This window comes from Manis pentadactyla, chromosome 3 (genome assembly GCF_030020395.1).
Source record: "Manis pentadactyla isolate mManPen7 chromosome 3, mManPen7.hap1, whole genome shotgun sequence".
In the NCBI taxonomy this organism is placed as follows: domain Eukaryota; kingdom Metazoa; phylum Chordata; class Mammalia; order Pholidota; family Manidae; genus Manis; species Manis pentadactyla.
Window position 1 is genome coordinate 7271850 of NC_080021.1, and position 22303 is coordinate 7294152.

The 22303-nt window shown below is 45.0% G+C and overlaps 1 long non-coding RNA gene across 1 annotated transcript in view; it reads right to left on the reverse strand.

Moving 5' to 3' along the window:
- Positions 1-21615, reverse strand: part of LOC118915105 (uncharacterized) — a 30550-nt gene extending 8935 nt beyond the window's left edge. The window contains exons 1-3 of the long non-coding RNA XR_008996117.1: positions 21470-21615; positions 4727-4824; positions 4168-4289 (exon numbers count right to left, since the gene is read on the reverse strand). This is a non-coding gene — a long non-coding RNA (uncharacterized LOC118915105). The remainder of the gene's footprint in view (positions 1-4167; positions 4290-4726; positions 4825-21469) is intronic.
- Positions 21616-22303: the final 688 nt, after the last annotated feature.

Below are 22303 nucleotides of genomic sequence, written 5' to 3' on the forward strand. Positions count from 1 at the left end.
AACACCTCAATAAAAGCAACTCACAGGTTGCTGTAAAGATTTGGTGAACTAGAAAACACAACTAGATAAAGCTGGCTCCTCTTCTAAGCCCTCAGCAACCTCCAGTGATGGGGGATAGAGTGACTTGTCCCAGAAGCACCTTCTAGGCAATCTAGCAATAGGTAGCAGGAGCCAAAAACATTCCTGGTCTTCAACCTCTTTAAAAGTATCAGAAGAAATCTATCCTAAGGAAATTTCCCCCCAAAATAATATATGTCGTGTGCTGGAGGTGTTACCAATAAGTGTAAAAATTCTGTGAGGAACATAATGTCCAGAAAAAGAAAGTAGTTCATTAAAACTATCAAGTGTCTCTCCAGGAGAATGTTAGGTAGGCATTAGGAATGATCCTGCAAAGGCATTTGTGCAGCATGAAAATATCACATTGAGTTCCCAAAGTGAGATGGAAAACTGTGTACAGTATGCTTGCGACAGTGTAAAATTATATAGACATTTGGACTAGCCAAGAAATCAACCACCAAAAAGAAAAATCATCATTTTGGGATGACAAGATCGAGGGTGATTTGAGGGCTATTTTCTCTTCTTTCTCTTTTGCTGTTACACTGTCTTTACCACGGAGAAAAGGAGACAAAAATAAGCACCGTCTACTTCTCAAGTTTTGACCGGAGCTCTCCCTAAAGTGATCCAGTCCCCTGGCTTCTTCTGTAGGAAGATGGCGCCTGAGTGCCAGGTAATGATAACAGTAATCCAGTTCTAATAACACCTTTTTGAGACAAATCGTCCTTCTTTAAACAAGGAACAGCAATCATTTAAAGTTAATGGTCTCCTTCATTCTACTCTTTGTCTCCTCTGGGCCACTTTTATCACCAGAGTAACCCTGAAACACTTACAGTCATTTTACTCTCCAGCCACATAACACTTGACTAGCGTCACGTGTTTCTCTTCAGATGAAGTCTAGATGTTCTGAGGCAATGCCCTGTGCTCCAGCCGTGCCCAACCACCTCGAGTCCTCAGCCACACCTATGTGCTCACCTGCACGCCTTTGCTGGGTGGTTCCTTCTGCCAGAATCCTCTCCCTCAGATGGCTCCTCTTGAGTCTCATCTTGGAAGTGAAGCCTACTGCATGCAGAGCTTTCCCTGGCATCCCAACTCGCTCTCCCTTGCCCCAGCACAAATACACGTGCATGTGCATGTGCACATGTGCACACACAGGTTCTTTCCAAATGCTCCACTACCACTTTTTTCATGGCAGTTTCCTGGGGAGTGGGATAGATAATATTTTCTGAAACATGAAGACACCTTTCCTCTTCAATATTTTCTTGAAATGATTCCCAATTCCCTACCCATTGAGACAGAGGTTCCCATATATTTGAGGAAGTTTAGGATTGTTAGCATGACCAGAAGAAAATAGTCATGATCATAAATGAGCTCCCCTGGTGGGTGCCAGGACCTCCCCACAAAGGCCATGAGCACGAGGAGCCGAGCACAGCAGAGTAGCCCCCTGACTGTGGAGAACACTGTCCAACCACAAGGCAGTGTACTCGTTTTCTAGGGTTGCCATACAAGGTTTATAAACAACACCCATTTATTATTTCCTAGTTCTTAGGTCAGAAGTCTGGAGACAATATGGTTCAGTAAGAGTCTGACCAGGTCAAAATTAAGGTGTCAGCAGGGTGGTCTTCCTTCCTAGGGGCTCTGGTGATCAGTCTACGTCCAACCTCGTTCAGGTCATCGGCCAAATTCATCCTGGTGGTTGTAAGACTGAAGCCCTTCCTTGCTGACTGTCGGCAGAGCCGGGGGCTTCTCCTGGAGGCTGCCCACGTCGATTCTCATGCTTTCCACGTGACAGTGGCTCAGGTTCTTCTCACACTTTAAATCTGTCTTCTTCTGCTACATATCTTTAACTCCAGCTGAGAAAGTTCTCTGCTTTTAAGGGCTCATGTGATTAGACTGCTAATCCAGGATAATCTACTATCTAAGGTCCATCACCTTTATTGCCTCAGCTAAATCCCTTTTGCCATGTGAAGTACATATGCACAAGATTCAGGGATTCGAGCATGGACATATTTGGGGGGAGCTTTCTGTCTACCATGGGCAGCAAAGACCAGAGGACATTCATGGACCCCTTTCCTAAATGACCACAAGGTCGTATCAGTCACACACTCCTTCCTACAACTGCAGTGCCTCTAAACGGGAAGCGACAGATGGGTGGGATCTGGAAGCCTGAGTGCTACCTGGGCATCAGCTGGGCTAAGAAGCTGTAAAATATTTGTCTGCGTTGGGCTCAGACTTGATGCAGCAATAGGATGGTACATTTTTTTCTTTGATCCAACAAATGCTGGATCATGAGTAAAAATTAAAATATTCATTAAAAGATAAAGCAGCTATAATTAATATCCTTTAAATCAATGCTTACTTTACCAGGCCTGTAAAATTTTGTAAAGAATATAAGAAATTATTTTTTAAAATAGCCTGGCACATGGAAAATAGCTTCATTTTACCTTCTAAGTGGATTTCACAGTAAAAATGCTCACCATGACCTGGAGAAGAGACATTTATGAAGATCATCCTGGACTAAGAGGGAGATTTCAGTGGAAATTCTAGGACTGAATCCCTGAAATGCATGTGTAGGGACGACTGTGGGAGATGAGAACCTGTCATTTCCGCTCCTGCAGAGGCAGGGAAGCATGTCTTCGGCTCTTTCCTACGAATCCCATCCCATCACCCACATGGATCCCTAGAGAGAACATTTAAACAGAAGTGGGCTCATTTTAGCTTTGAAAATATCAGAGAAGTAGGAAATGGAGAACTTTGGGAACTGTGCCCCATTCCAAAGTCAATGTGAGTGAAGAGCAACTCTATGCCTACGGGGGTGGCGGCCGTGTCAGGAATGGAGAACAGACCTCGTCCCCACGTCTATGAGAAGTTCTATGAGACCGTCAAAGGCTGGAGGAGGGATGGGATGGGGGAGAGGGCACTGCAGTCTCTGGATTTAATCTCCATCTGGCCACTCTCTGACATGAACACCAAGGACACATGATTTTCCCATGTATAAAATGAAGAAAGTCATATGTGTATTCATTCATCCACGTTTACACCATAGTAACTCTGAGCTGCTCACCCTAGGTACCAGGGACTGGGGCAAGCCCTTGAAGGGCACTGGACAAGCAGGGGTCTAGGAGACTGTAAACCCCACTGAATGCCAAGACTCAACCCAGAGAAGTCTGATCTCTGAGTCCAGGAATAAGAAACAGATAACGATAAACCTTGGGATTTGTGAAAGTTATTCACTGAAATTTTGTATTTACAAATCACTTAATGCTCAGTTTCCCTGAAGCGGAAACGATTAGAACAACTTGCAGATGAGGAAACACGCAGGCTTAGAGAGGTGGGGAAGCCTATCTCAGTCACTGGGGTGGGCATACTGAGCTGGGGTGAGACCCCGGCTGCAGGATTCCCCAGCTGAGGTGATTTGTGACCCACACACCACCCAGGGGGATGACAGACTGAGCAAATGCTCTTCCTTGTCCTTTGCACCTTTTATCAGTTCTGTTCTGGTACATGGCTTTTTGGAAAGGTACAACTTAATAAATAAAATAGTTCCAGAAGTTGTTCCTGCTTTCAAGGAAGCATAAAACCCTTTGTTTCAAGGCCTTTCTACTCAGAATTGTTCATTTCATTCTCATGGCAACCTTTGAATGTGGATAAGGAAATGGCTCCAGTCTCCCAGACCCCAGCCAGGGCTCTATGAATGCAGACTGAGCAGGCCAAGATGATGATAGAGTTTATGTTTAGGGTTACAGATTGCTTTATTAGAAGGTAGTTCAATGATATTTTCAATTAAAAATTGCATGTCCAGTAAGTGTCTATGGATATGTGTGTCTCCCCCACCTGGCTGTGAGATTCTGGAAGCACAGAGAGGCTCCTCTTCATTCAGGGTGGCTCAGTGGCTAGGACAGCGTCTGGCTTGCTGTGGGTGTGCAACACAACACATGATAAAAAACGAATGAATGAAAAAATAAAAGAGTGAACACGTGGAATCGTCCACTCTCAGGAATTTCAGAAAATCACCAAATGGAGGAGAGATGTGCAGCCCAGTCCACTGATTCTCAAACTGGAGACCTCTTACCCACCCCCAAGAGAAGCAGGACAATGAACGCCAAACCTTACCTGTGAAGTTCCTCACTTGAGGTAGTTAACGCAGACGCGAATGCTGGGCTAACTCACAGGAAGAGCTGGACTCTTAGTCATGCACCCAACGGAGACATCCCTTTCAGCTTCTCCTAAGTTACCTAAATGAAAACATGAAATGTAAAAATTCTCCCAGAACATGCACCTACTTGAAGAGCATGTTCCCAAATCCAAGGGGAGCCAGGGGCTCCTCCAGCCTGAGTCTACAGAGAGTCAGATGCTAACCATGAGTGGCTCCCCAACGTCACGGAGTTCTCTAGTGGAAGAGCAAACTGAAGAGGGCAACACAGTCCTAGTGTGTCAGGACTCCTAGCACAGTGCTCTTTTCCCATAAACAGAATGACCAGGAGTCTGCCCAACAGTTGGTTAATAAAGTATTGCCTGTGGCATCAAATTAAGTAATAAAAATAATATATTTGGAGAGCAAGCCAATAAACAGAGTCACTCTCTCTGGCTCCTGACTGGCTGGCCCCTGGTCCCCGGCTCCAGCGGGGCCACTGGAAACCCTGACCCACAGGCCAGGAGCTGAGGCTCTTACCCACCAGGCACTGAGGAAGCCGTGCTGTAACCCATTACGTGCTCCTAAGAGCAGACGCGGCTGCGTTTCAGTTCCCCTAAAGGCACGGTGGTTTTTCTCTGTTTGTGAGGGAAAAAATGAAGAGTAAGCAAAATTAGAACAGTATTTTTATATCCAATACATTTAGGATCATTATGCTGACCAAAGGAGGCTGAGCCACACTTCAGTGTCCACTTTATTGCATTTTCAGGATGTGAGTGATGCATAATGACATGGATTTAGGCTCAGGAAAACAAGATTCGGGGCAGAGATTTATTGGGCAAATGTTTTGTTGTTTGACAGAAAAAGCAGATAATTTGATTCCCAAGTTTCGGTAAGAGTAAAGCAGAGCAATGAGGGGAAAACGGAAAATCCCAGCATTTTTTTCCTTCTGATGTTTTTACACAGCCCATAGCTAAAAGCAGCAGGTTAATTATCAAAGTCAGCATATATTTTTGCAATTTGTGCAAGAATAGCAAGTTATTTGGGGCCATGAAATATTAAGTAGGAGTGGGAAAGAACCAGCATATTCCCTCCCTTCTTTTGGTACTTGCAGGGTTCAGATAATAGGTTGTGCCAATTTCCCATGTGCCCATCTTTGCTGAAAGAGGTCGCGATTGCTGAAGGACTGCTGGTGGACGGGGAGAGGCGGAAGAGAGGGGCAGCCCCTCCACATCGGTAGCTGGCAGCTCCCATGAGCAAGGGAGCTTACAGGCTCGTCCTGGCCACAGAATGGATAGATCTCTGCGCCCCTGCCAAGTCCTGAGAGTCTGTAGAACAGGCCTTCCTGGGGGTCAGTCCTGTACCCCGTCCAGATGGGCTCAACGCCCCAGTGCTCTCTCTAGGCTGCGAGCTTGGGATCGGCTCCCGCTGTGGGGAGCAGGAGTGGGGCAGAGCACGGGTGCACAGTCAGGGTAGACGGAGGGGCCTCCAGTTGCCCAGCCAACTCGGCCGGACAGCGTCCCATCAGGTGGGGCAGAATGATCCTCAGGCCGCTGGCAGCCGTCCCTCCACCACCTTCCCGTTCGGTCATTGCTCTGCCCGGCTTTATTGTGCCAGACGCAGTGTTGAAGACTCCAGAAACAGAAATGAACAGTGGTTGTCCCTCCTGTCTAAAACTTACCAAGGAGAGGACACCCAGACCTGGGAAGAGCCGACTAGGATACAGCGTGACCAGGGTGATCCTACTAGTGTAAAGAGCGTCCCTTGGGCTCTGGGGTCAGACTTCCCTGACACCCCCAGTGGGCACTTCCTAGCCTCTCTGACGCCGGAGGCAAGTTCCTGTACCTCTCTGATCCTCAGTGCCCGCTGTCTGATCCAGGTGGCGAGCAGACTACATTCGTTCGGGCTTCTGTGGGGACTGGATATGAAAATACAGGTAAAGCATTTACCCCAGTTCCTGGTAATTACCCATCACGATTCATTGTTGTTATCGCTATCATCAATATCGTTCTTATTCAGTAATAGCAATGGTAGGAGAAACAGCCCCTCGCTGTGCCTGGGGAAGACAGAGACTTGGCAGGAGCGGCTCATCACAGCCGCTCGGGGCGTTGAGCAGGTAACAGGGTGGAGGAGGACAAAGCAAAACGGGAGCATGGCCTGAGACAGACGTGACTGTTATGACTTAGATAATCACAGATATCAGCAACTAAAGGCTAGAATGTTGTTTTGTTGTTTATTTTTGCCCAAGATCACTCAGAAAATTAGTTGCAAACAAAGAAGAAATAGCCAATCATTCCCGTTGTTAGAGGATTAAGTGAAGATGAAAGTGGGGGAGATGAGGTAAGGCAAATACGGCAGGGCAAAATCTTTGGGGGACTATTAATTCTTAATAAAGAATTAGGACTGTAGATATTTAGGAAACACTGAATTTTGAGCAGTGTAGTGACTATGATTCTGGACTCTGCACCTCTTTGCCCCTTAGATTTTTCTGGTGCGATGTTACTGTCAGCATCTGATAGATAACTGCCTTCTAGGCCAAACGTGCTGATCCTGGCAGGCCCCAGCGGGTAAGAAGTGGTGCCTGCGGGGGCCCAGCTATAAGCCTCTTTCCTAAGGAGTGTTCAATGCCTGAAACTTAGGGAATGAAACTGTATCCTGGAGTTAAATCTGAGAAGCAGAAGCTAGAGATGTATCCGGGGATATATATATACATATATGTATATGTAAGGGGACTTATTATAGAAATGTGACTTCATGCCGTTGTGGGTGCTGCTAATGCTGTTATTCTGGCCTCTGGTTTTGGAGCTTGTGTTCTGCAGAGCAGGCTGTCAGGAGGAGAAGGTGGCTATGGAGGGTGAGCAGAAGTCCATGAGCAGCCCCCACTGAGCTGGTGAATCTTGGTGCTGCGTGTCCCTTCTTCACAGAGCTACAGGCACACGTGGCCAGAGGTTGGAGAAGCTGAACAAGGAGGGAGGAGGAAGGAGAGCGGTCCCAGGCCCCCCGCCGATGCCCTGTACCATCCAGGGGAGCCTGCAGGTGCGTGAGAACAGGCTGTGAGCTGCTGCCTCATCCCCACCTATTAACGGGGGGACACTGTCCCTGTTTTCCTGAAACTGTCCTGGTTTTAGCACTGAAGGTCCCATGCCCAGGGAAATACCTCAGCTGCGGGCACCCTGAGAAGGGCTGGTCACCCTGCCTCCTAACCTTACACAAGAATCTCTCTTTTATGGCCCAACTTTCCCAAACATACCAGAGAGGAGATTCTGGCCAAGAGGGTGCATTTGGACCCAGCCGGCTCATTGCAAAGTCACCACAGATGCTAACCAATGGTCATCTTTCTCTAAATACAATTCCTTATTAAAATCACAATAGAAACTATTTTATTACATACAATATGCAGTTAACATACATAAAAATAATATTTAAAAAATAGGAGTAGCCATGAATTTTGCCCCTTACTCTATTTTTAATCACTTGTTAACCAAATCCTTGGCTGCCTGTCTACTTTCAGGGACTTTTTTGTAACTTCCTCTCACCTGCTGTGCTTTTAGACTGAGGAGCTCTGTGGCCAAGGCCACTGATAGTGGCTGACAGACATGGGCCGCTTGGGTATGAAAGTCCTGGTGGGCATTCTTTCTGCTGTCTTCTTGACATCGCAACGGATCAAGCTCTAGTGCCTGTCAGGCACCACCGATTCCCATCGCCTTTTCCCCGTAAATGGTGTGTTGGTGGGGTGGGGAGGAGCATCCTTCCTCTTGCAGGTCAGAGCACGTAGGACTGAAGGAGATCATTTTGTATCTGTCATCTCCAGCCCTACTTAGTCCCAGGAGGAAGCAGCCACTCAACAGAGAGCATAGAAGTATTTAATGCCAGAACTCCTACAAAGACTTGGGCGGGGTTACAGGCAAGCAGCCAAGGATGATGGAACAGTCTGGACTAATGCCAACAGAGGGAGCAGGGCCAGGAGCAGCCGCCATCGCAGGCAGGAGGGAAGAGTTACGGGGTGTAGAGGGTCCTGTAGTTATCCTACAGCTGCAGGGAAACACCCCCGTGGGAGTTACAGCCTCAAGCAGGAACACCCCCCACCACCTACAGCAGCCCAGGGCAATGAACACCCCAAACTCTGTCTCGCCCTCTGCTGGTGCTTCCCATTGTCTGATTCCCATCTAAAACAAGAGGCAAAGAAGGGAGGGTGAAGTAGTCCCTGGGGTTCAGCCTCCCGGGGCACAGAGCAGGAGAGTGAAGTGGAAAGCAGCTGGAGAATACCCAGCCCCCAGTTCTTACAGATGTGCTCTAAATAACTTTACCTAATTTTCAATAAGCAAAAAATTATCTTAGCAACTAAGTTACTAACCCAACTGATTAAGTTATTCAAATCCTTCATCTTCCAATGAACATGATCATCTTTGCACAGCCGTGTAATTTCACAATGCTTTCTGATCAATATGCCCTTCTTAAAGAGCCCGTGGCTGTATTTTCTCCATACGTTTTTTTTTCAAAAAACGCAAGTATAACAAAACTAATAGAGAGGCTGTCTTTCATATCTATGTTCAGAATCTGGGCTTTGAGACAAGATAGCAAGTGAAATCACTGAAAAAAAGAAATTACCAATAATTAGCCTACTTATGCCCATCAAGCCTGTGAAAGGCCTGCGAGGACAGCTGGGCGATAATGACAGTTGTGGTGTCAACAGCTGAAAGAGCTGGGTGTGAGCTCGGTCTGTCCTGCAGGGTCCTGGGCAGGTCCCTCCACTTCTCTCCATCCCGGTCTCCTCGCCTGCTGTAGAAATCCTCACCATGACTCTTCCATATGTTGTCATGAATTGCAAATAAGAAAATGGGTGTAAATGCACTTTGCTAATTGCAAATGAGTATTTATTGATTTTTGATGGACAACTGAACTTGTAACTAAATGGCAGTTTCTGGAAAGTCTCAAATTTGTGTAGACAGATATTCTTCAGGGAAAACCAGACCGGTACAAAATTATCCTGCAACATTTCTTTAAAAATTATAGAATGTATGCATCATTATCTCAATTTAGTAATAGTAACATTACATTTGGGCATTTACCCTTTCATAATGCTTTGTTGTTTTTGTTTGATTCTCTGAGCAATTCTGGGAGGTAGACAGAGGACATTTTTCTTTCCCATTTGATGGATTAGGAAGTCCAAGGGATAGGTTGTTAGTAGAAATCAGAAGGGAGGGAGCACAGATGCCTGAGGTTCTGGATAAATCCATGATATGACATCATCCAGAAAGACTGTCATGGAACTGATGTGATCTAGAAGTTAATACCATCCACATGTCTTCCAGGTTAAGGAAATGGCTCAGTCCCCAACTCTGTTGGGGCATTGTGCTAAGTACCAGATCTGGAAGTTTGACCACAACCACACTTATCCAGTAGGATAGGAGGTTCCTAGAGAAAACATATAGATACAAGGACAGATCCTGGCATGGGCAGGTAATGATCCCTAAATGCCATCTGAGTACGAACTCTGATTTTCCCCTAAAGGTTCTAGGGATCTTTCTCAGACACCTTACCCTGAGGCTCCTGGAACACAGTATGCATTTTATTTATACTTATTTCTAAATATGTCTAGCTTTACCCTCCCACTCTTCAGAGAGATGCATATCATATTCTCTCCTGAGCATGGGTAGTCTTCAGCCTAAATGCACTGAATTATAAAGCTACTATGTCTTGATTGCTTCCTATGTGCCAGGCATTGTGCTAAGTTCTCTATAATCATTATCTCAGTTAACTTACAAAACCCTGATGTGTGTATTGTAGTTTCCATTTTAAATACGTGAAAATTGAACCTTTGAGTTAGGAGGTGATCCACTGAGCCACTCATTCTTTGATTCTTTGTGATTTACAAAGCACACTGTGTAAGCACCAGGCCATTTAGGTGAGAGACCTGCCTCTATGGGGCTCATATGCCAGCTGCTCATCTAGCTCAATTACGCAGCTGGGAAGGGGTAGGACTGGATTAAAATGTACTTCTCTCTGGCTCCAAATGCTGTGCTCCTAACCACTGCACCTTGCGTCTGATTGTTCTCAGTAACAATACAGCACAAGGAGATGTTCTTCCCCTTGGAGACGGCACATGCGTATGCAGCCAGGAAGGAGAGAAGATGCAGAGAGGCATTTACGAGCTACAGTCATGCTGAATGGCTACAGGAATCAGAGATGGTCACCTTTCCAAATATTAATATTTTATACATTCTGAAAAGAGGATTTATTTTTACTGACCTACTTGGTAGCTTTCTCCAGACTTTGGGGTGAAGGGAGAGATCTAGGCTGTAGCTATTATTATTTATTTGTTTGTTTGTTTAAAGTTTATGAATTTTCTTCCTCTTCTCCATCACTGGGAGGCAGCATGATGTTGCTAACACAGCATTACCCTGGACTTCAAGAGCCTGTGTTCAATCCCAGCTGTAATGTGAACGAAAATGATGATAAAGATGGTGATGCTACCAATCATGTCCCTAAGCAAGTGTGACACCTTATCTCATCCACCTATCCAGGTAACATACACATTACTCTCTAATTTCTTACTTATTTTTTACTGTGGGTGTTAGCACTACTTGACATTACATCCTACATGAATTTTCTTTTTTTGTTATGGTCTGTCTCTCATTGGAATACAAGCTACATGGATCCGGACACTTCATCAGTAGAGCACATCTACAATAACCCCATTTCCAGATAAGGTCACCTTAGGGGTTAGGATTTCAATACCCCTTCTTAGTGAACAGAGTTCAGCCCATAACAGATGGGAATCTGTAGGCATATTGAAATCTAGTGTGCCTGCAGTTTAACTCCCAGGTCAGCACGGGGTATGTAGCGCAAGACACCAACACCTATAGGTTATTGCCTGGAAAGGAAATTTAAGGATTGACTGGAATGAAATGCCTGAAGGCTGGGAGCAGAATCAAGCCAAGGCCAGTCCCAGAAGAATGATCCACATCAAGTTTTCAGCAAGAAGTGAACAGATTTTGCCTGAGAGCTCATTGGTATTGGGGTTTGCTGTCTGATAAAAGATCCGGTCAGCAGACTGAAAGGTGGAGACCTACCATTTCTAGGAAACTTAGTCATCGCCTGGAACCAAGCCACCAGAGTGGAAGACAGCCATCTCTGCATCTGCATGTCGCTCTGGAGGGTACCCAGCTTAGAGGAAATTTCTGCGCACGAACTAGGCAAATCAAAGAGCAACATTTAAGCATCACCCTAATTAATCACTTTGGATGGAAGACTGGTGTCCCAAATGCTGGTGTCTGTATCTTAACTCTATCTGCAATACGCACATTAGAAGAACTTTTCAACTCCTAGAAATTCTCTTCCCAAGAGGGTCCTGTTGCAGAGCAGATGTTTGCAAGTCATTTAGCCTGGTGGTGATGAATTAGTTTTTAATGGCATTCTCATGTACTTGTTATAAATCATTAAGTGTCCGACAGACTGTCTGCTATCTTCAGACCTGGTCTGCTGGGGTTCCTAAACAGCAAGAATTCACAGTGACGGGGCAGGGCTCCCAGCTGGAAATGGACATCCTGCATTCACCTTCTCGCTGCCCTTGACCTCTGTCCACACCCTTTCCTCATCTGTCCTCTTTCTCCATCCCTCCTCCCTTTCCCATTTTCCTCTCACCTCCCAGTGGCTTGTGCCTTCCTCCACCTCCCACTCTCCCCCCACCCTTCCCGACCTTGCTCACAGCTGTCCATTACTCTTATCTCTTTCTTCCCCCTTCATTTTCCCTACTTCTCTTGCTACCATCCCAATCTTCCCTTGGCATTGAAAATAAAAGCTGTTTTCTTTTGATAAGCTGACAGAGAGATCTGCACGCTGACACAGTATGATTCTTAACATCAGCAATAAATCCATGGTCAGCTTTTGCTGGAAGTGCAGGAAATGCAGCATTGGGGTGGGGGTAGGGAGAGGGAAAACCACCCTGAAAAAGAGAAACCAGACTCCAGGCCCACTGATGAGCATGTCCAAGTGCTAACCGTGTGTGAGACGGTGCATCAGTCATGAACGCAAACCGCACAGGGTTCCTTGAGGGGAACGTCAGCACTCTTTGGAGGCATGTGAGCAATGCTTTGAGCCACAGATATGCAACTTCAGTTACCAGAGGACTTGAGGAGGATTCAGGATAATGTCTAAAATAAAGTCTAAGAAAATGTAAATAAAAGCTGGTACCATGATGTAGGTGTTTCAGAAATAATTTGCCTTTCTTATTTTAGCATCTACTTATTTATCACCTAATTTTAGTTATGAAGGAAAAGATCAGAGATAAGATAAATCAAATTCAGTTGTTAGAAACAGACACGTGCTGACGGTTGCCGCATGCTAGCCTTGTGGGAGATTCCGGATTCGAAGCAGGTTCTGGGTGCTCAGTGCTGCCCTGTCCTTCTCATTCCGCAGAGACTGAAACACAGGTGAGGCTTGGCCTGGGCAGGGGCAGGTTAACCAATTTAACCCGAGGCTGTTACTGTTGGCAGAAGCACTAGACCTTCCCTCTTCTCTGGAAATGAGGACTGCCATTCCCTCCTGATACAGCTTTGCTGCCGTCTCCCTGCCTCTGCTTCCCTCTCTGGTACTAAAGTCTATCTGGTTATTGCTACGTGCCAGCCTCTATGCTTGCTGGTCCGCCTGCCACGCCGATTCTTCTCTCTGTCCTATTCCTTACTCTCTTTCTCCCTTGTTAGGACTTTCTACCCTGCCCTGGTCTGGAAAGCAACAAGCCACTTTGGTCCCCTCCCCAGCACTGAGCTACTCTCTGTCTTTCACCCACATGTGAGCCTCTAGAGAGAAAGCCTCTCACTAGCTGCCACCTTTCCTGGGCAGAGTATCTTTTGGCCTCGGTGCTCCTCCATCATAGATCACACCCTGACCCTTCGGCACTGTTTTCTTTCGGCTTCCAGGAATATCTCCTGTTCAAAAGACCTTCAGCCCTTCCTCAGTCCTGAGCAACTGAATCCACCTTCTGCAGCCCGACTCCCACATGCTTCCCAGAGTCAGTCTGCTTCTGCTCGGCTAAATGCGGCTGCTTCTAGGTCCTCCCCTCCAGAGTCTTATCTGCTATACCTACATGCTCTCTCCCTTGGGATGCTTCTTCATACCTCACGCTGTAACATCCAACCTTCCACTGTTGGTGCACCAATGCCCCAATCCAGCCAGTTCTCGCTCCTGAATCCCTGATTCTAGAGTGCCTGACATCTGCCAGACAGCTCTATTTGATTATCTGTCTAAACTTTAAGCACAGTACACTCAGAAATCAATTCTTCATGTCACCCCAAACTAGCTCTTTTTGTGGGCCTCCCAATTGCTATAAATGGGACCATTATCCTGCTAGGCGCCCAAACTCTGCACTGACCCATTCCGGCTGCCTCTCTCCTGCTTGGCCCTCATGTCAATGAGTGCACTTAGTGCTTTCCACCTGACTTCACATGATCTTTTACAGAGCTTCACTGCACTGCCCAGAGCTATTTCCATTGTCACCTCCCTAGCCCTGGGCTTATTGCCACTTGCTTGAACTAGTTCAACAACGTCCCCTAGCTTCAGTCCCACCCCTCCCCTACCCCTCATTCTGCATCCAGTTCCAGCCTGCACCACCGACAAACGCCGCTCTGCTCCTGGAATGGCACCAAAACAAGCCCCAGGTCTTTAGCCTCTCGTTCACGTTTCCTTGTTCTTTCCCAAACCAACTCTGAACATTTGTTACATGGCACTGAGCTAAGTGATGCACGTTTGTGTGCATGTGCGTGTGTGCGTGTGTATGTGTGGGGGAGTGATTTTTGCACTGTCAGATGCAGGGCAGGATCTCATCCCATTGTGAGTCCTCAATAAATGCTGGCTGTTTCCACTATTGCATGGAGAAACCTGAGTATCAGTTTCTGCATATAGCAAGAGGGTGATCCTGTATAATTCATCAGAAATTATTGTCAAGATCAAATTGTGTAATATATTTATAAAGCCAAATGCATTGTTTACCAACACCCCACTGAGACTAGTTTCCTTCCTATGCCCATGTGTGGGGACTCGCTGGGTTCACTCTAGGATCCATGCATTTATTAGGCTATTATAATGTCTAACTGCTCTGTTAAACCAGACCGAGTGGGACAGAATAAATGCGATGAAATTGCAAAGAAAATCATAGCTTCAGCAGAGGGAACTTAGAACTTGAGATGACAGACATGCTGCTCAGACTAGAGGTAAAGTTTAAAGTCAACTAAAGTCTTCATTTATTTCAAAGAAAACAGAGCTACCTTTTCTGACCAGAATAGGAAAAAAGTAATTTCAATCAGTCTCCATTTATTTTTTTAGATAATGTGCTGACCTTTCTTTGCAGGTAAAAATCATGAACGCTTGTTGGTCATTTATGAAACAATGTCATAAGCATTACATATTTGCACCAGCTCTGTGAGGTGAGCAATTTGATCCTTTCCATTTCCCAAACAAAAAATGGAGAAACTAAATGCTAATTTTCTTGCTCAAGACTCATAGTGGAGAAAGTATAATGTTGACACATACTGAGATTCCAGACTTCAAGATCTTTTGAATCTACTACACAGGTATTTTTATATTATTCAAATTATTTAAATGAATATGTATGTACATATATATTTATGCAAATATGCATAGATGTGTGTACACGCACATATCTATGAGATATATATATACACACGTGCACAAACACACATGCATGCATTTACATACGTTGTTTAGGACAAAGCCTGATACATAGGAAGTGCTGCCGTATCTCAGGCACATGGAAGAATTGCACTTCCCTGAACCCCAGGCTAGAGGTGATCATGTGACTGGCTTGAGCCAATGAAATATGAGTGGAATTGACATGTCTGTTCCAGATTCCAGAGCAGATGGGAGGTTTTGTAGCTGGTGGCTTTTGTAGCTGGTACCTCCTTCAGTGCTCTTGGTTTCCTTATACCACGGAGACCATATGCCATGGAGAGCTTGGTGCACAGCAGTGTGGGTGAGGCGTAGACCTTTGCCGTGGAGGCACGGAGCTGGTGGGGCTCTTTGGGGATGTTTGTTGTTGCACCATCACTTAACCCCTCCTGGCTGATGTTTCATTATTGCTACTACTATTGCTGTTAGTATTATTATTATTATTATTATGCCATCTCACGAGTATCTGTGAGGAGAAAGCAGAAATGCCCAGGTGACCCAGCAGTGCTACATATCCAAGAGGTTCGTTCTACAGCCCATGAGGTGGCATTCGAATTGCCTTTACCATATTCTTTTGGGAGACTCCAGATGGCCTCAAGTCAATCCTGAGAGGAGAAAGGAGAAGGGGTGCAGGGAAGGCCAAGACTGTTTAATCATACTCATTAATTTTGAAGTAAAAGTTGGGTTTATAGCATTATAAAATACAGAAAGTACTCCCTTGCCTAACTCCTTAGGAGACAGACCTGAATGTCATTTTTGGTTTATTTCTCTGGGGAATTAACTGCTTGGATTCCTTTGAAGTTTAATTAAATTGTCATATAACACATAAAATAGCAAATAAAACAGGCTTTTCCTATGTCCTGGTGTTAATTTTATGTCATCAAAATTGTTTGGCTTGTTAGCCGCCTCACTCTGGCTGCCCCAGTGACCAATTAAGGATCCTGTAAGAATGCTTTCTCCCCATTTAAACATCAGCTCTGGCTGTACTCTTGTTAAACTTTTCATTTCCTTGGGGTCGTAACTACTAATTTTTTAATAGGTTCCTGGTCATTTAAGTTTTATGCTGTGCAGTTTTTGATAGCAGAAGAAAATTCCAAAGTTCAGCTCAGGGTAGAAGTGTCAACAAGCTGAGGTGTCGGTGGAAAGGGGCTTTAACTATTGTCAGCTCTAATCTGCTAGCTGTATAGGTGAAGAAACTGAGGCTCAGAGTGGTGACCTGACCTGTAATGGTTACCTGATGGATAAGGGGCTATAATCCAGGAAGGCAGAGTCTAAGGAAGATGCTTTGGTGAACGCACACAGCTGCTGTTTTATCTGATACCCACTTCTCTGTTCAATGTTGTTCCCTGACTGGGGGTCTCACCATCTCTTAGACAAGCTCATGATGTCGTAATCTTTGTAGTGTCCTTCCTGAGTCTAGGTGCACTGTTAGGTAGGAACTCTTACCTATTCCCCTCTTTCCTTTCAGCTTGACCTCCATGCGGAGCAGGAGGAGGTCTCCACCTCACTCCTAGGGACAGAGTGACCACAGGTGCCTCAGTCATCTGGCCCCACCTGTCCTGTTTCCTCCACCTGTGGGAAAGTGAGCGGCCCACCTGATCAAGGTGCCTCAGGAGCTTGATGCACACTGACCCCCTGAGCGGGGCAGAGCCTCTGCTCTGGAAAGCTGGCTCAGAGCTGGTCAGTGACACTCTCATCCCCTCTGCCCACCCTGGCTGTGTGGACAAGAGCCTATCCTCCATCCAAAGGCTGGACAAGGGTCTGCTTGGTAGTCACGCTCTCACCACATGTGACTGTCCTTGTGAGCTGCGGGGGCTGCCAGGAACCCCCGTTCTGACTTGGCTTCAAGCTGCCTTCTTGAATTTAGTTCTATCAGGGAGTAATGGGAACTGGTCTGGCCCAGGCGTGAGTGACGTTAGACTCGGATCTTCAAGTCCATTTCTTCAGAGGTTAGAAACCAGTGGGAAGGAGGAGTGTGTGGTTGGCATCCAGACTTCCAAACCAAATTCCTCTTTATTTCATTCTTCCTACTGACACCCAAGATTTTGTTGGATGGCTTAAAAACAGCAATGTGTCCCCAAGGCTTACACCTGGGATAAAATCCAAACTATTAAGAATAATGGAACAAAGCTTTTCTTACCTGGCCCCTCTCTACCAGTCTTCCTGTCTCCATCGCCCTCTCCCTTTCATCTCAGCCATACAGACCTTGGGAAGTTCCCTCCAAGAGAAGTGGCTGGTGATGATTGTGGGGAAAGGGCTCAGGTGGTGGGTGAAGTAGGTGAAGGGAGTAAAGAGGCACAAAATCTCAATCATAACATAAATTCGCCACAGGGATGCAAGCGCTGCATAGGGACTATAGTCAATAGTTCTATAACATCTTTCTGTGTTGACAGATACTAATTCTACTAGCTGCAGTGAGCATTTAATAATGTAAATAACTGTACATTTGAAAGCAATATAATACTGTATATCAACTATTCTTCAATTTTAAATTTTTTTTAAAACTTAAAAAAAAAACCCAAAATATTTCAGTTCTGTGCATCTATGCCAGAAATATCCCTCTGCATGGATTCTGTACCCATCCCTGTTCTCCTCAATCCCCACTTCCGCATTTACACAATTCACTTCTTGGGAGATTCCTAGACCTCCTTACAGAATATGCTGAAATGTCACAATCCCAGTGAGAAGACCCAATCCCAAGTGAGTTGGTTAGTAGTGATTTCAACTAAGTTCAAGTATATAAAGGCAACTTATGAGTGATGGAAGATTCCTCTCTCAGTTTCTCTCTTTATAATTAAACTTTATTTATGTGTTTTTATTTTGGTAAGAACATTTAATGTAAGATTACCCTCCAAACAGATGTTTAAGCGTACATTACAGTATTGCTATATATAGGTACATCAGTTCTCTAGAACTTGTGTAGCTAAAGTTTTATACATGTTGATTAGCAACTCCCTATTTCCTGCTCCCTCATTTCTTGGCAACCACTATCTACTCTTTGCTTCTACAAATTATTCGACTTTAGATACTTCATCCGAATGGAACCATGTGAACAGACCAATGGAACAGAATAGAGAGAAGTAAATAAATCCATGCACATACAGTCAACTTTGCCATATGACATAGGTTGCCAAGAAGGCACAATGGAGAAGTATAGTCTCTTCAACAAATACAGTTGCAAAAGCCATATATCCACATGCAAAAGAGTAAAATTGGACCCTTAAACTTTATCATGCAAATAGTTTCCACTGTGGCTGCACCATTTTGCATTCCTACCCTGGAAGCAAGGGTTCCAGTTTCTCATGTCCTCACTGACCCTTGTCTTTTGGTCTTCTTGATAACAACCGTCTTAATAGGTTGAGGCGATGCCTCGTTGTGATTTTGCTGTGCATTTCCCTGATGATTACCAGTGTTGAGAATCTTCTCATATACCTCTTGGCCACTTGCATGTCTTTGGAGAAATGTTTAGTCACATCTTTAGTCCATTGTTTAATCAGGGTATTAGAATATTTTTGCTTGGGTTTTTCATTTTGTTTCATTGTTTTTGTGTTTTTGGTGTTGATTTGTAGGAGCTTCTTGAAATCAACCAGTTATTGGATATTTCATGTATATATAATTTTCAAATATGTATCCAATTCCATAGATTGCCTTTTCATTCTGCTGATTGTTTCCTTTGTTGTGCAAAAACTTTTTAGTTTGATATTGTCTAGTTCTACTGTTTTCCCTGTTTGTTTGGTGTCATATTCATGGAATACAATTCCAAGTGCAAAGACATGAAAATTTTCCACTATGATTTTTTTCTAGGAGTTTTACAGTTCTAAGTCTTATGTTTAAGTCTAATTCATTTTGAGTCAATTTTTTGCATGATACAGTTTACTCTTTTGCATGTGAATATATGGCTTTCGCAACAGGATTTGTTGAAGACACTATACTTTTTCCATTGTGCCTTCTTGGCAACCTATGTCATATGGCAAAGTTGACTGTATGTGCATGGATTTATTTACTTCTCTCTATTCTGTTCCATTGGTCTTTATGTCTGTCTTTATGTCAGTACCAGACTCTTAAGTACTGTAGCTTTAGAAACAAATAGTACCTCTTTCTTTCCCCTTCTATTTCCTGGAGTTGAATTACGCCCTAGGCCTGAATGGATTGGCTTGTCATTTTAATTTAGTTGGTATTCTATTAAGGAAAAATCAGGATATTCCAGACTGTGATAAAGTCCTTTCTCTTCTTTATTCTTGAGAAGAAAAGATAATACCCTGAGCATCATAAAGACAAACTCATGTATAAAATCATAAACTCGTTCATTGATTTTTTTCAACAAATGTTCAATGGACGCCTAATTTATGTCAAGCCTTCTACTGTGCCTTAAGGATTTGAGGATTATTAAGATATATTCCTGTTCCTATGAAGTTCGCAAATTATAGGAGACAGAACTTAAATAAATGTCCTACAATGTAATGGAGAAATGGACAAGATTTCAACAGGGTCAGAAAGAAAAAGGAACTTCAGCCTCCCTAGGGTAGGTAGGAAATTTTCAGGGAGGGAATAAAACTGAGTTTGTACCTTAAAGGATGAATAATGATTTGTGGAGTGAAAAGAAAAAGGTAATGCAATGTAGACATCTGAACACAAATGTGTGCTGCCAGGGAGTCAGCAACTAGTGTAGGAGGATGGTATCAAGAGATTATTCTGCAATCTGGTGTCTTGAAGATTGTGTTAACTGTTCAAAGATCCAGTTCTGTACTGGCCAACATGAAGCCATAGCAAAGATCTCTATTAAGATGGTAAATTTGTCTTTTTCAACTGTTATTTTTAGCAACTTCTAAAATGATGGTGCTAATAACTAATATTGGAAACAGTTCTTGCTGTGTGTTAAGCACTCTGCTAAGCATTTTCCATGTAGTATCTAATTTAATATTCACAACACATCTGTAGAGTAAATACTATTATTCAGTCATTTCTAAGTAAAACCTGTGTGTCTAAGTCAACTGCTAATGAGAAGCTATTGCTGATTATTGGAAAAATAGTAATCATAATAGGAGAAACAGAGGTGATGTGTCTGGCAGAAGAGGAGATGCTGCTTTTGTAGACAAAGTGGCTGTGGACAAGTACATCTGGTGTTTGGAAATACGCGGGAGACATGAGAAGCACCTACCAGGATGGGATGACAATATCCCGCTATGAGCTCTTGTGCTCTAGTATGAAATTTGCACAGGAGGAAGTGTGCTGAGAAAAGTGCATTTTATCATCATCCTTCAAACTGGACCCAGTTACAGTGCCTCCCACCTTTCTCCAAGTCTTAGCTTCATCTTCTCTGGGTCTTAACCTCTTATTCATTGCAAAACCCCAGTGCTACCACCTAACATGGCCTCAACTCCCTGTGGGGTGAGGGTTAGCCTTAGACCTGCCTCCAAAGCTGCCGCGACAGAAGGCGTAGGTCAGACCCATCCACACTCACAAGGGCCCTGGCTGCTCTGTCGCTTCCAGATTCAGAGTTGGGACCAAACTAGGCACTGGCCCCACTCCCAGCAACTGTGCCAAATACTGGACTGGATACATGGCTTCTGCAACTTGGTATGTAGCTACTGATGCAGCGAGCTTTCTTCTCTACACCACAAATAAAGTGGAACAAAACAGTTCACCTTTACATGAAACGGTAGCAGATCACCACCTCTAACCTCAATGTCATAACTCTCTAGCTGACTACTGAAATTACTCTGTAAGGACCGACCTTGACCATTTTGGCATCCCTCAGACATCAAACTGGTTCACTATTAATGACATGATACTAGTCAGACTGGGTGAGTATGAGATGACAAGTATTGTGGGTAACCTAGTAAGTTATGTATGAACCAAAAGATGGGAGATAAACCCGAAAATGGTTCAGGTTAAGTTTTTAGGGGTCCAGGGCTTGGGATTATACCATAGCAAATTTGTTCCAACTTGCAACTTTTATCACTAAAAAGAAACACAGACTTTGGTGGGCTATTTTGAATCTGGGGGCAGCATATATTGCCCTTGGGAATCTTGTTCTGGTTGAGTGACTCAAAGGATTCCCCTTTTAACTAGGGGCCAGCATGAGATGGGGCTCTGTAGCAGGCCCAGAAATCAGTGTAAACTTCTCTATTCCTTGAGCATCCTGAGTGGCTGACCCCAAGGTGCTGAGACCTCCACCGCAGATCACAGCGGCATACAGAGCCTGTGACCAGTCCCTTTAGGAAAGCACAGCACAGGCTTCTAGAATTCTGGACCCATGCTGATGGCTCTGCCACCAAGCAATGCTCTGCATTTGAAAATCGGCTCCTGGTGGTAGAGACCAGCACACAACCGTGAAACACCCAGTGCGTGGCTGTCGGACCTGCCCACGTAGTCACAGGTCTGAGCAGGAGGGCAGTGATTTGTTGCATGGTAGGTGGGTATCTTCAGAACCAGGCTGGGGCAGATCCAGAGGGTGTATGGAAACATCATTAAAGATGGCCCAGACATCCGTGCCACCTATGTCTACTGCATGGAATCCTCTTTCTGATCTCCTGGTGATTTAGCAGGAAGGGAGTGAAGTATCCCTAGGAACCACTGACAGACAAGGAAAGAACTCACCTCCTCTTTACAGCCTCACCTTGGGGTGGGGATGAGGGGTGGCCTGGGAAGATATGGAGGACAAACAGGTATGCAGACACAGGACCGTACGTTCACTCTACTCACAGCATAGTAGGGGCTGAGGCACAGACAAACACGGTCCGGGACAGCAGCTAATGGCTTGCACAATTAGGCAGAAGCTTGGTAAATATGTGACTAGAAGGTTCAGGAAAAGGAAGTATGGGAAATATATATATGTGACTGAGGACTGGCCACAAAAGAGGTGGATCTTTATGTTTCAAGTTAATGCTCAGCTTATTCACCACTCGGAAGGCAATGAACAGTCAAGTGAATGGACTGACCTACCCTGTGGACGGCAGCCAGCCGCTCCACTCCCCGCCTCGATGCCTGTGCAGTGGGCCCAGGAACGTCACTGTGGTGACCCAGATGGGGTCTGTGCATAAACTTAACAATTCGGGTCTCCTCCATCTAGGATGACAGCCGCTGACACTAGATGCCCCCAGTGTCAGTCAAGATCAACACAAATCCTCTCCAGGGCCCCCTTCTTCAGGGAGATAAGTGAGCCTGTAAGTGGAAGGTTGACTACATCAGACACCCGGCACCCTGAAGGAGTGGTGGTGTGTCCTTCCTGGAATTGCTGTGAACTCCAGGCATTAGTTTTCCCTCCCTGACTGTGAGGCTCCTTCAGCAACATATCCCAGGACTGAGAAAATGCCTCATCTGTGTTACCTCCCGTGCTTTTGCTGAGCCATTTACTGTAAGGAGGCAGCAAGGAGCTTCCCTGGTCTAACCGTGCATCCGGCGGCCCAGAGGCAGGCGGTGGAAGAATCGCTG